Source organism: Typopeltis vanoorti, chromosome 3 (genome assembly GCF_054136105.1).
Source record: "Typopeltis vanoorti isolate ZY-2024b chromosome 3, IOZ_Tvanoo_1.0, whole genome shotgun sequence".
Classification (NCBI taxonomy): Eukaryota; Metazoa; Arthropoda; class Arachnida; order Uropygi; family Thelyphonidae; genus Typopeltis; species Typopeltis vanoorti.
In genome coordinates, this window is record NC_143551.1 from 94,702,954 (window position 1) to 94,719,026 (window position 16,073).

A 16,073-nucleotide genomic window follows, 5' to 3' on the forward strand; every position below is an offset into this window, starting at 1 on the left:
CAACACAGATTATGAATATGACTAAAATAACTGTGCTTGTTGATGAAATGAGAGTAGTCAATTAAAATATGAATAATGGTTAGTCCAGTACCACACAATTCACACATAGGCATGCCATCACCTCTCAATAGGAAGAAGCATGCAAATTTACTATAACCTATGTGGAGCTGAGCAAGAACAACTTCCTCTTTATGGTTCCTACACAGTCTAGACTGCCACAATTTGATTTATCTCGATTTGATGGAACTTATTATTGGTTTCTCTATTCCATGATGACTGGGGAAAAAGTTTGTATCTGATAATATGCTGATAATCAGTGGGGGATAGGCAGATGGTGGAAGCTTGAAAAATGAGCCGACCTAGTATATAAGATTTGTGGCCTCGTTTCTGATAATCCAATGTGGCTTGGAATCTGACAGCAACGTACATGTAACTGTTGGACAGAAGAGCCCAGATGTTTATGCAGCTAGATATCTTATTTTCTGAAAAGAAATTCATATCTATAAGATATCTTATTTTCTGAAAAGAACTTAATAAATCTATATATATAATGCACATTTGGTGCATTATGAAAGACCTTGAGAATCTGCTGACTCATTAAAAGAAATGCTCATCTTTAGGCTTTCTGCCCAACAACCACACTTTGTCCATAAATCTATATATACCTAAACCTCTTTTTATGCGAATTTTGTTTACGCGAATTGGGATATCAAAAATAATTTTTTTTTTATGTGAGTTTTATCCACTTTTACGCAACCAACCTAAAGTATAAGGAAAAAATCCATAATTCAAGAAAATTCTGAGAATTTTGTAGAATTGCATTCTCATTTCAATTAAGAAAATTCTAAATTCTAGAAAATTCTGAGAATTTTATTATTATTATTATTATTATTATTGTTCCAGGCAACTCCAAGGAGTCGACAGACTCATCGAGGGAGGCCCTAACATCTTGTCAAGAACAACTATTCGACATTGACACAGTATCTATCATACCTTGCCTTGAACTCATTCATGGTCGTAGCACCCACAACAGACTTGGAAGTTTATTCCACTCATTCACCACTCTCCAAGTAAAAAACCTAGCTCTAACACCCTTGTCAACCACGCTCTTGCCCAGCTTCCATGCATGGCGCCTAGTCTTCCCACCACCAGTCATATTTTCAAAAATATCTTCTGGATCAATCTTATAGAAACCCTTCAGTAATTTGAATGTCTCAATCATATCACCCCCTTTTCTACCTATCGTCCAATCTCTGCAACCCACAAATCTTCAACCTATTCTCATAAGGTTCATTCCACAGACCTGTTATCATCTTGGTCACGCGTCTCTGGATCCTCTCTACTTCCTCCCCATCACGAAGAAACCCTGGCACCCATAACCGGGCACAGTAGTCCAGATGGGGTCTTATCAAGGCTCGATACAGAGAAACAACAACTTGTTTGTCTCTGCTTGTTAAAGTATTTTTCAGAAGCCAAGTGATTTGATGAGCTGATTTAGCCACTTTTGCAATGTGCCCCTTAAACTTCAATCCTCTATCCACCAACACTCCCAAATCCCTGGCCTCGTCAATCTCCTGGAGTACAGTTCCACCAATGTGATATACTGCTGCTATTCTTTTCACCCCAAAATGCATAACCTTACACTTTGCCACATTAAATTGACATCCATTTTTCCTAGACCAGTCCTCCAAACTATCCAAATCATCTTGTAAAATTTTGACATCCTGTGCACTCACAATTGCACTACCCAACTTTGCATCATCAGCAAACAAGTGAACACTTCCTCTCAGATCCTTTTCTATATCATTGATAAACAAACTGAAAAGTAGTGGTCCTGTGGTATCCTGTCAATGGCCTTGGCAAGGTCCAGTAGTATCACTGTAAACCCATTACCCCTATCCAGTTCAGCCATCACTGTGTTATAAAACGTGAGCAAGTTACTGAGGCATGATCTACCCTTCACAAAACCATGTTGTCCCACATACAATATCCCATTTTCATCTATCCAATCCTGTATTCTTTTCTTGACTAATTTCTCTAAGGCCTTGACAACGATTCCTGATATGCTAATTGGTCGGTAATTTACAACAGCAGTCTTGGAACCTCCTTTATGCAGTGGAACTATTTTCCCTTCTTTCCACCCCCTCGGGACTAACCCAGACCCAAGACTCAAATTAAACAAAATGGTCAAGGGTACTGACAATTCTTTAGCTGCTTCTCGTACGACACGAGCTGGTATACCATCCAATCCCACGGATGTATTAACATTGAGGTTATGAAATAGACTACTCGCCTCCACTTCATCCACCACAATTCTCGTATAATCTACTGGTTTATTCGTTTCTGCAATGTCACCACCTGGTTGATATATACTTGCAAAGTGCTCACTCAGTAACTCAACTATATCAACTGATTCAGTTACCTCCCTACCATCGGCATTCTTTAAAATCATTCTGCCATATACATTTTTCCTTTTACTTGCTACATATCTAAAAAACTGTTTAGGATTCTCTTTAGCCTGCATGGCCAATGTTTTTTCGTAATCCTTTTTTGGTTTTCTTACCGCACTCGTTACCCTTCTGGCCTGCACTTTATACCGTTCATGTGCCTGCCGGTCACCTTTCGCCTTAAATTCCCTCCATAGTTGTTTCTTTTTTTGCAGCTCAAGCTTAATGGTGTTATTCATCCATTTGACCCCTACTTGATTTATTATTCGGACTCTAGGTATACAGTCAGCCATTGCTTCATGCAAACACTTCTTAACTGCCTCCCATGCACTATCAACTTCTAGTCCTTGCAGTTGTACATGCCATGGCACTGAACCAATCAAACTCCTAAGCTTGTCATACTTTCCAGCCCGATAATTCCACATGTACCCTGTCTTAATTGAAAATTCCACACCTTTAGCCACCTCCCAAGTCAAGACCCTATGATCACTCTCACCAATTGATGGCAATGTGGTCATATTTGTTACAGCCAAATCCTCAGATGTAATTACTAGGTCAAGCACTCTCTGACCCCTAGTATTTTCCATACATGCTGTCGCAGATAGTTATCACTTAATAACCACATAAAATCCAATTCCTTCCTCCCGTGTGTCCTCTCCTCACTCCAATCAATGCGACCATAGTTGAAATCTCCCATAATAATTACCCTCCTTCCACTCATTTCTTCTATTTGCTTGTGCATACTGTCACCACCATCTTTTCCATCACCTGGTCTATAGCAGCACCCAATTGTATATTAGTTCTACTAACCACAATCTCACACCAAATGGCCTCAAATGTGCTCTTTTCTTTATCCTGCAATTCAACTTCTATTCTCCTTGGCTGTAGTTCATCAACTATCATCAACAATACTCCTCCCCCCATTTTATTCTCCCTGTCATTCCTGAACACACTATATCCTTCACATTCAATCCCACTAGCTATATCATCTAGAGTCAGCCATGATTCACTAATACCAATAACCTGTGGTCTGGCAGTGCCAACCATGGCCAAAAACTCTTCCTTCTTGTTCCTAATACTCCTAGCATTAGTGTACAAGAATTTAAGACCCCCATTAGCCCCAACCCTACCTTGATGCCTTATATTAACTATCCCACTCCGATTTGTTGTCCTTATTCACTCGGGCATATTATATTCATTCATACATTCAACTGCCTCCTTAAGGACTGTATATCTACCCCCCCCTTAATAAATCTAGTTTCCCTGAATTTACACATCCACTACATTCAGCAACACTTTCTCAAGTCTCGTTACACCGTAACCATTCAAATGCAAGCCATCCATCTTATATAGATCCTTTCGCCCATCGAACTCACTCCACACATCCACAAATTCCACACCACTCGTCATACATAACCCACGCATAAAGTCATTCGCAATTATGGCCCTGCTTTTAAACATTTCACTGTCATACCGTGGCAAAAGACTAATCATTCTAACTCTCTCACTCTTTTCTTTTGCTACCTCAAACAATTCATTCAGGTCTTCTATCATTTCCATTTTATCTCCTTTCAAATCATTCGTACCTGCCACAACAATCATTTCTTTCACCCTTTCCTTTTGCTCTCTAATAGACTCAGTTACATCCTTTATGGTTGCACCAGGTTGGTACGATTTTGTCAAATCCTCTACTAACAGACCTCGTACTAACGAGTCTCCATACAGCACTCTATCCTTCATTTTGTTCATGTTCACACTCATATGCCTATTTTTCCTGTCATATTTTTTGTAGAATTGCATTCTCGATTCAATTAAGAAAATTCTAAATTCTTACGAATTTCATTTATTGGGTATTCCCCAAATTACATAACTGACTGCACTTTTGCAGTTCTTAGCAGTTTGAATTTGGTGTTTGAGTAGACAACACAGTTACCGCATTTTTTGCATTTGCATTTTTTAAGTGAAATCGAAATAAAAATCGCGTTATAAAATTAATAATTTTGCCAAGAAATAATAAATGGTAAGCTATATGTAATTTTCAAACTTTAATTTCATTAACCGAAGATTTTAATCCAGCCCTCACATGATGTTGCCGATAACCAAAAAAAAAAAAAAAGGGAAGCTGTTTCCTTGGATATAAAAATTCAAATTTTAGATCGTCTTCAAACTGGGGAAGGTGTGACGGCTGTGGGTAAGCATTTTGGAGTCCGTGAATCAACTGTCAGATCTATAAAGAAAAATGAAGAGGCTATTAGAAAAGTGGTATGTTCTGGTACAAAATCGAGTGTGAAATTATCATCATACACAACAGATGTTGTTCTAGAAAAGGCCGAAGAAGCTTTAATGATGTGGATAGAAGATAATGTACAAAAATGAATGCCAGTTGATGGAAATTCCATCAAGCAATCAGCATTGAGATTTTATGAACAGATTAAAAAACTGCAGCCAGATACTTCATCTCAATCGAGGAAAAAAATATGAATTTCATGCAAGCAATGGTTGGCTGGCTAAGTTTATTAAAAGACATGCTCTTCATAATTTAAAAATCTGCTGATGAAACAGCTGCTAAAGCATTCCACAAAAACTTGCTAAAATAATTGAAGATGGAGGTTACACTCGTGAACAAGTTTCGAATATGGATGAAACTGGCCTTTTCTGGAAAAAAATGCCAAACAGAACTTGCGTATCAAAAATGCAAAAAAACTGTTAGTGGGTTCAAAGCAGCAAAGGATCGCATAACACTCCTATTTTGTTCAAACGCTTTAGGAGATCGGATGTTAAAACCACTGCTTATAAATAGATCATTAAGACCACAGCCAATGAAAAGCGTAGATTTTCAAAAATTGCCAGTTGGATGGCCAACAAAAAAGCTTGGGTGACCATTGATATTTTCATTGAATGGTTCCACAAACATTTTGTGCCAGAAGTTAGATGCTATTTGAATGACAAGGGTCTCGAATTTAAATTTCTTTTGATTCTTGATAATGCACCCAGTCATCCTGCCATAGAACACCCAAATGCGCAATTTTTTTTTTCTGCCGCCCAATACCACATCATTGCTACAACCTCTAGATCAGGGTATAATTGCGAGTTTTAAAACATATTATGTCAGACGAACACTTCAGTACATTTTGAACAAGTTAAATGATGATGAAACACTGTCAGTTATGGATGTGCGGAAAAAATTTTCCATTATAGATTGTATTGATCAGGTTTGATTATCGTTATCTGAATTGAGACCAGAAACTATGAATGCATACTGGAAAGCTATTTGGCCCACATGTGTTAAAGAGAATGCTCCTGTTCCCTTCAATCATACTGTAGAATTCTCCAATATAATAAGTTTGGGATGTGAAATTGGCGGAGAAGGATTCGATGATCTTACATCGGCAGATATCGAAGAATTGTTAATTGATAAACCTCTTAGCGAAGACGAAATAGTGGAGATTGTTTCTGAGACTCCTGAAAGCGAAGAAGTTAATGATAATGATCAAGATAATCCTACTTTTACTGCTGATATAATTAAAGAAGGTTCTAAACTGGCCAGTAATTTAGGCAATTATTTTGCCCGACATGATCCAAATGATGAACGTGCTGGGAAGTTTTCACCTGAGCTTAAGTTGTTAATGTCTTCATACAGAGAATTATATCGCAACTTATCTAATCATCAACACAGCGATTAATAACTGAGTTCATGCCTAAAACTACTGAAACAACCAGTGGTACTTTTGTTCAAGACATGACAAGAAATACTATTATTACAGTCTCACGAAAACTAAAGCTTTGGCGTTTATTGTCAGAAACTGATAGCGAATGACAAAATTTTTTTATAGAATCCTTAGCAAACAACTGAAATGAATATATTTTTTTTTAAGTTATCAAAATTCATTATATGTATATGTGTTCTCCATGAAATGTAAATAAAAATCTTATGATCCTAATGAATTTAATGTTTGTTTTTTTCATTATTTTGCTTATATTTCAGGTTTGGAACCAATCTTCACTTTTTCTATGGAGTCAGTAGTTCTTTTTACGTGAATTCCATTTACGCATAATTTTTAGGAACATATCTATCGTGTAAAAAGAGGTTTAGGTGTATATACATATATATAAAATTATTAATCTATATACACAATGTGCTGCAGTCTTATATGATTTAAAGCAAGCTCTGTTGCATGCAGCTCAGAAGTGAAGTTGTGACATTTGACTGGGATCTAAGCAGACAGCAGAAAAGCCCAATAGATCCTCTGATTTTGAATCATGAGCATAGAAAGCACAAATTAAGAATATTCCTGTCGATGCAATTGAAAGAGCTGTTGTAGACAACAGGAGGGAATAATGTTTGGATAGCTTGCAAAAAGAAAAGCTGCATAATAGTAGTATGCATGAATTCCATGGTGGTAATGTATTTAGAAGTGCCTGTGCTATGTTGTCTACCCCCAATATCCAGAGCTTGTGCGAGAGCTTTTGTTTGCAAACTAAATTACTGCAGACTGATGAGTGTTGTACAGATTCTCCCGCCTCCGGCAAAAAATAGTTCACTATGAGGGATGAGATTGCAGGGATTTTATCTTTGTGGCATGGCATAGAGACGGCTGTTGATCAAAGCAACAAAAAATTTCAACAAATGAATCAGTTGAAATTTTTTATTATCATACAGGTATATCCATAGAAACAGAGGACTCATCACAGGAGATCCATTATTCACACAATACCTATCATAACTCTCCTTAAACTCACTCACTGATGAAGAACTCACAACCACTTCTGGCAACCCATTCTGCTCACTCACCACCTTCCAAAAAAAAAAAAAATCTGTCCTAACACCAACGCTAACGATGATCTTTCAATTTCCATGGGTGATGCCTCATTCTATCTCTTCCTGCCATGTACTGAAAAAATTCAGTATCAATCCTATAAAATCCCTTTAATAACATACATGCTTCTATCAGGTTTCCTCTTTTTTGTCTATCAGCTAGTTTTTAAAGCCCATAGACTATAAATCTATTCTCATAAGGAGCATTCCTTAGACCTGCTACAATCTTTGTCGCTCACTTCTGGATCCTTTCCACCACTTTATTTCCACCACAGAATCTAGGATTCCATGAATTTAGATTTCATAAAAACTTAATCTTTATCTGCTCTTTAAGAAATTAATTCCAACTGTCACCTCTTCTTGAAGAAGTTGGTCAAGTATGCTGCAGTTGTAATCTTGCTTACTGTGACCATGCTGGCAGCCAGTCAGTATGAAGATTTCAAAATAGAAAGGATTACATTCAGTCCAAGCCTCATGGGAGCTCCAGATTTCCTTCACCATGCTATAGATACATCATGGAATTTGGGAGAAAACCACTTAACTTCACAGAAGTCAGTCATAAATATGAAAGACCTTGAGAATCTACTTCCTCTTTAAAAGAGCCTTCTAAGCCTCAATTTGAATAGAGGAAACTAATTCACATCTAGGAAATGCTCATCTTTAGGCTTTCTGCCCAACAACCACAAATATTCAACCTTGTCCATAAGGTGACATCTTTCAGGACAATAGGGGGTGTGCTGTTATCTTGTCTTAATCTCACTACATATGCATGTAATGCCTACATTTGCACATAGCTATACTGATGTATTCCCTGAGGATGCCAATTTGGCTCTGACAAGATATAGTGAATAAAGGAATTACTTTAGTTATTTAGATATTTTAGTTATATCATCTGCGCTTTCATTTCCTTTTGAAAATTGCCAATACAACTGATAATCAATTTATAGATTACATACATGAGTTAGGTTTGTTGTTTAAACTTCTGTACCAAATGAAACTTGTAAGCTGCAAGCTGGTCTGTTATATACAATAACATGCATGATAAATTGCAAAATATGTAGTTTAGAAATGACACAATAAATGAACTGACAGAATTAATACTAAAAAAAAAAAGCTTAACAGATCATTACATATCATTTCAAATCAGTCAACAGCCTGTGACTAGTCACTGCTCTCCTTCCTCTTCAAAACAGAACCTGTTTTATAAATTTTTGTGCTGTATCATAGCACCTGAGTGATATGTCACATCATATTACTCAGCTCAATCCTCTTCATATTCTTGCTAAATTCTTTTATGTGGTAACCAGGAATTTGAATTCCTCGTTACAACATAAATTGAGTAATAAGGCAAGACATATCATCTGAGTGATATGCTATATCATATTACTCAGGTGAATCCTCTCCATATTCTTCCCATATTCTCTTACATAGTAACCAGGAATTTGAATCTGGCAAAGCAGAGTGTTGCACTTTCTACTATACTCGATGGCCACCATTTTGTCCCTCTCAGCAATGCCACTGCAACACAGCAGGTGGAATCCAGAATTATTTACTTTTTGGGCCACAAATGATTGAGTTTCTGTATCAGTGACAGAAAACTGTTATTCAATGGTGCTTATTTACAAATTACATCATTATATTGCTAGTAGTAATTCTGCGAGACATTCTGTACAACACAGAATTTGAGACCTACAAAAATCCAAGTGGAACAAAATAAAAAAGTAAAGAATAAAAATAAGACACACACATGGCATTAATTATTCTAGTACCTATTAGTACTATAATTATTTTCATTCAATACACCTTTTAATTATTTTTTTAAAAAAATCTACAATTTTCCTTAACATGGAGGGAGAGAACTGTTATAAAAGAAGCCAGTGTTCTTATTACATTGATCTCTCCACAGTTCTTCAACTCATTCACTAACAAAACACATTCCACTCATTTACCATTCTCCAAGCAAAAAACACAGTCCTCATTCCCACACTATCACACATCTTTCAGAAGCAACCCTTAATTATTCTTTCCTTGTCATAATAAGGAGCACTTCACAAAGTCACCAAAATCATTGCAGATCCTATCCTCCACTTTCTAACCCCAAGAAATCCAGGCAACCAAATCTGAATGCAAGTGCAATTTTATACAATAAGTCTTCAGAGGTTTCTAAACAATTATTTATTATGATGATGATTCCAAACAGAAAAGATGATCTAATCTCGAGCAGACTACTGTAGGTGGAAGGTTCGAATACGAACTCATTAACAGTAGATTAAAAAAAAAATCTATCAGGTTTGGTGTGATTTAAAGAACATGTGGCTTCTCAGTCAATTCTATGTAGAGTATCCAGGTGTGACAGAAAGTCGAGATTTATCATAGTTATTAAATTTAATGTGCCATTTATGTTCTTTTTCCAGATGGGAATTGTGAATTCAGTTTCACCTATACAAGGTCACCTGTAACCTATATGAGGTTACAGGTGCACTGAATACAGTAACTCCAAAGTACACCAAGGAATCATTGGAGGAGATGAATAAGTTCTTTAATTTTACGGGAGGTTTAGAGGTGGCAATAAAGCTGTATTTATGTACTATTATGTTTATTGTATCTGGCATCCTTTTAATGAATGAATGGCTATAGTTTTATTGCAATCTAGTTTATTTTTACTATTAGGTGCAGTCTTGTGAATAAGTGTTGATAGTATTTTTGCTGCAGTCATTTTTTTTAAGAAAGTATTGCTGATAATTTTTAATTCATGCACAAATGCTGGTTTGTTGGAGCAAATCTTTAAAACCCTGTTTTTTAGTGTCTTAATGACACCTAGTTTTTGTGTTAAGTGGTGGTAAGAGTTTTATTATTATTATTATTATTATTATAATATAATAAATGGGTTATACTGTTTCCATAGCACATGAGCAAAAAGGACCATGATATTGGGTGGAAATTTTTTCTGTAAAAGAAGGAAAAAGGATCATAATCTGTATATTAAATTTAAAAATTATGGTAAATCTGGACTTTCTGATCATGCCCTGATATGCTATATACAACTGACTAGAAAGACACCTGTTCATGAGATTCATCAAAACTTGGTATGAGTCCAAACTTAAGGAAGCATGTGAAATTCTCATCAATCACCATAATCTCAACAATAATGATGGTCTAAAAAATCCCAAGGATGGCACATATATTACACATATAACCTTTTGTTCTAAGAGGTCATTATATTTAGGACTGTAGTACTTCAAGATCTGAGCTTTAATATAGCAAACACATTAAATTATTAATTATTAATGCTGGCCTGGTTGACCAAATGGTTAACATATCTGCTCTCCAGCCAAAAGGCTGCTGGCTCAAATCCTACCATGGGCATGGATGTTTGTGATTGTCTGTGAAAATACTAGTGGTGGTGGGTGGTAGATGCCATTGGCATAGATGATGATTGTAGTTGGTTAGTGAATTGAATGGTGGAGGCAGAGAGTTGTAGAGTAAGTGCCCTTCCTCGATAAGTCACTGGACTCCCTGAAGGTGTCATGTAATAATAATCAGGCCACCACTATTGCTGTATTAAAAAAGAATATGAATTTGTTCTCTAGCCATGTAAAAATACGATATAGCTTTGATGTAGGTTTCTTATTTTTTTTCTTTCTTACTAGACATGAGGTCAGGTCAGTAGAATAACAGTTCATCATATTAATATCACTTGCTATTTCAAATGGAATATAGCTTGTCTGTGTGTATGTGTACACACACAAAAGTCATAGCCTTCGCTGATCATGTGATGATAATGATTCGGGACATGATGGCTTACAGTCAGAAGTAACGGCCAACGAAGAACTCTTTAAAATTGCAGAGTGGGCATGCGAGAAAAAATTTACCTTCAATAGCACCAAGTCTAAAGTGCTCCACATCTCACGCAAAAAATCAAAACAACCTGTAACGGTCTTCCTGAACGGAGAAGTTCCCGAGGTAGCCAGTGAGTTAAAATACCTAGGAGTGATAATAGATGAAAAATTTACCTTAAATAAGCACATCTGATATGTTGCCGAAAAAAGCTTATAAGTAGTAAACCTCCTAGCTAAGTTAGCAAGGATTAAGTGGGGATTATGCCAAAGAGCGCTGAAAACAATATATAGTGGTGCTATACTACCACCACTGATATCTTGTGCTGCACTTGCCTGGAAACATACACTAAAATCAAATATAAACTGACAAAAAAACTAAACAGAGTTCAATGCCTTATAGCCATACATATAATTAAAGGATTCAGGACAATATCTTTCGAGGCAGCTTGCGTTATTGCAACTCTAACACCGATCTGCCTGAAAATACAAGAATTATCTCTTGTATATGACGTCACTTCCAGAAGATATAATGAAAGTTACAACATCGATCCAAATTACTATGAATGCCTGCTTCAATACAGTAGGTGGCCTCACCCAGCAAAGAGAACATTTATTGAGGAGAAGGAAAGCTCTGAAAGCGACGATTTTCAAACATACACTGATGGAAGCAAAACCGAAGGAAATGTCGGTTGTTCTTTCATTGCATACAACAGACAGTTCATTATACAAAAACACACTGCTATAGGCTGCATCCTCTCTGTTCCAACAACCAAGCAGAACAACTTACTATAGTTCAGTCACTTATCTCTGGGAATTAGAACTCAACACCTCTCATCAGAAGACAGCAACAATTTACAGTGATAGTAAAATCACTATAGATAGCATAAAAAACCAAAACAACCATATAGCATTAATAGAACAGACAAGAAATCTGGTTCGGAATCTCACTCTAAAGGGATGGGAAATCAAGTTCTGCTGGGTGAACGTGCATACTGGGGTAGCAGGAAAAGTGACAGATCAGCTGGCTAAAGAAGCAGCTAGAAACGAACGGTCAGAAACAAAAGTACTCAAAATCTGCCATAAAAACAATTGCAGAAGAGAAAAGCCTAGATTTGTGGAAAGAAGAATGGAAGACATCAAAAAACCGATTAACAACAAAAGAATTCTTGCGAAGCATCAGAAGCAGACGCCAGCTGAAAACATACGCCATTTCTCTAGGTTTAACCACACTACTAACGGGACATGGAAAACTAACACTATTTACACGGATTCCATATCCTGGAATCGCCATCATGCACTTGTAGTCCACACCTTCAACAGACTGTTGACTACATACTCTACAACTGTCAGCTATTGGACTCCATCCGGATGCCCCTAATACAACATGTCATCACTTCCGGAGACAAGTGACCAGTATCAAAACAGAGACTTATTGAAAAGTATTACTCAGAATTAATTAAATTTGCCAATAAGATCAACTTCCAGTGCTTGCAATCTAACATAAATTACTGCTATTGTGTGAATTATATGGTGTTAATATATGAATATATAAAAATATAAATATGAATATTGATATAAAAATATAAATGTAAATATGAATATTGATACAAAAATATAAATATAAATGTTAATCAGTACTTGTAAGCTACATGTAATATAAGCATTGTATGCAATGGAACATGTAGGAATAAATTACCTCCTGGTAGGGTTACTATTGGGAGGAAAATGGGAAAAAAAAAAAAAAAAAACTCCAGGCAGTAGAATAACAGTTCATCAAATTCGGAGAGAAATAAGTCAAAACACTAAATTAGATGTATACAAAATAGTGTTCAAACCAATTTTACCTGTTTTAACTTATGAATCTGAGAGCGGATCCAAAAACCAAAGACCACAGATATGAGAGTCCAGAGAAAGATTAGGGGCATAAACAGATGGCATCAATGGCAATTTCATATTAAAAATGAAGCCATTAGGAAAGAACTTGACATAGTTAGCATCCAGAAATGTGTTAGCAGAGCTAATCTTAGGTGATATGGTCACTAAAACAGGATGGGAGAGGAAAGATGAGCAAAACAAGTGTTCTCTGCAGGTTGGTAGAAAAAAGACACAGAGAAAGACCAAGATATAGGTGGATTGATACAGTAAAAAGTGCTTTAGAAGACAGAAATATAAGATCTGATAATGTTGGAATCTTGACAGAAAACAGATTGATTCGGAGGAAAATTGTTGATAGGAAGTTAGTAATGATGAGAGTTCTTCGTGTTGTACTATCATAATATCCTGTACACTCCGTTGAAGATACATGTCAGGAATTTGATGATGATGATATATATTTCAGATGATGACCTTAATATGAAGGCGTCAAAAAAAGCCTGGAAATTAAATTAATTATTCTTAACAAGGTAGTAGTCTCCATAATTTTTATTATTATTATTATTAATACCCTAAGACCACATGGAGTCAGCAAATCATCTAGGAAGTCATTTTGTCATACACATACCATGTCTTAAACACACTCAAATTCACTGCAGACACCACACTCTCAGGCAAGCCATTCCAATCATTCACAACTCTGCATGCAAAAAACCTGCTTCTCACTCCCTTGTTCACACCCTCCTTACACAGCTTCCCGGGACGACCTCTGAGTCTCCCCTGAGCTCCTGTTTTCCATAAAACCTCTTCAACACTGATCCTATAAAAACTCCTTACTAACTTGTAGATCTCTATCACATTATCACTCTTCCTCCTCCTATCCACTAGACTCTGTAAATTGCATCTTCTCAACTTTTCCTCATATTTGGCATTCCAGAAATCAGAAACTACCTTAGTCAGTCACCTCTGGACCCTTTTCAACATCTTTTCATCCTTCTGAAAACTGGCTGCAGCCTAATTAGAGAACAAGAATTCTCCTTACTGACTAAAAGTCAGTGTCTTCTGCATCATTCCCAAAATACGTTATGTCGTCCTCACAATTTTGGCAATATGTCCTCTAAATTTGAGATCCTTGTCCACCATCACCCCAAGATCTCTTATTTCCTTGCCTCCAACAATATATTCCCATCAAGTATAAATTCTACATCCCAACTTTCTTTCTTTCCCAAAATTTAAAACTTTAACTGGCATCCCTGCTCTTGTGCCCATTCACTCAATCTGTTCATTTCTTGTAAGGCAACAACATTTGCTCTAATCTTCATAGTTTGTCCCAACTTTGGATCATCTACAACAACTGAATATTCCCCATCCAAATCCTTGCCAATATCATTAACATACAGGATAAATGGCAATATCCCTAAAACAGACCCCTGAGGCACACCACTAGTGATCCTCCATACACAACTTGCTGATACCTATCAGACAGCTAATCTCCAATTCAATGCACTAATATACAAGGGTGGTCTGAAAAGTTCTTTGCCTAACAATGAAAAAAGAATTGATAATTTCAAAATTATTTTTATTTTTCAACATAATCTCCCTTAAGACTAATACATTTATTCCAGTGATGCTCCAGCGCATTATCCCATCGCTATAGTGGTTCTTGGTAAGATGTGCAAAATACCTCTCTACAGCTGCAATCACCTTTTGATTCAAAGAAAAACGCTACCAGCCAGGAAGAGATTTTTGAGAAGAGATATAAGTCAGAGGGAGCCAAATGGTGGAAATAAGGTGGATGTTCCAACAATTGATAGTGCAGATCCCTTAATTTTTCCATTGCCAAAACAGCTTTGTGGGCAGGTGCATTGTCCTGATGAAACATGATTTTTTTCTTCTGCAAACTGGGTCTTTTCACACAAATTTTTTCGTCTAGCATGATTAAAAGATTGAAATAATATTCCCAGGTTACTGTTTTACCCTTTTCAAGATAGGTAATAAACAAAATGCTTTAGCATCCCAAAACACCAATGCTATGATCTTTCCTGCTTATGGAACCGACTTTGTCTTCTTGGGCGCTAAACAACCGGCTTCTGTCCACTGTTTGAATTCTGGTGTGTAATGGTGAATCCAAGTCTCATTCACAGTAATAAATCAATGCACAAAATCAGTTTTATTCTTGTTAAAACGCTCCAAGCACTGTTCAGAGATTTTTATGCGAGTGCGTTTTTGATCTGCTGGGAGCAAGCGCGGCACCCATCTTGTGCAAACTTTTTTGATTTGCAATTCTTCATGCAAAATATATCCTACGTTCTTTTGAAATGCCTATAGTCTCAGCAATTTCATGAACTTTGACTCGTCAGTCATCCAATACCATATCGTGCACTTGATCAATGATTTCTGGTGTTGTTACATTTTTTGGACATCCTTCACATGGATCATCTTCAAGGCTGGTATGGCCACGTTTAAACTCAGCAGCCCATTTCTTAATTGTCGAAAATAAAGGAGAAGAGTGCCCATAAACTTTCACGAACTTTAAATGAATTTCTTTTAGGTTAAACCTTCTTTTACAAAGAATTTTATAACCGCACGATACTCAATTTTATCCATTTCAAAGCAGACAGCTGTATAAAACAAACTACTTATGACAGATGTACCAACTTAGAAAAAAAAAATTGTGCCAATAGTGTTGCCATCTATGTCAAGGACAAGAACTTTTCAGACCACCCTCGTAATATCCAACCCAGTCCACTCTAGTTTGACTATCAACTTATCATGCAGCAATCTATCAAAAGCCTTTGCAAAATCTTATGTTACTGTGTATCCCTCTCCTCTGTCCAATGATGCTGTCACTCTATTATTGTAATAAGCAAGTAGATTACTAAAGCATGATTTTCCTTTAGCAAATCCATGCTGTCCATCAAAAGATAATACCATTGTTGTCAACTCAATTCTGGATTTTGGCTCTCATCAGCCTCTCCAACACTTTAACCACAACATCTGATACGCAGATAGGCCTAGAATTTGATGCTTGAGTTCTATCACCTCCCTTATGAAGCGCCACAATCTTTCCCTCCTTCCACTACAAGACTCACATTAAAC

The 16,073-nt window shown here is 36.6% G+C and overlaps 1 protein-coding gene across 1 annotated transcript in view; it reads right to left on the reverse strand.

The window, feature by feature from the left end:
• LOC150108394 (protein cereblon-like) overlaps nt 1–16,073 on the reverse strand; it is a 293,909-nt gene that overhangs the window by 264,696 nt on the left and 13,140 nt on the right. The window lies entirely within an intron of this gene.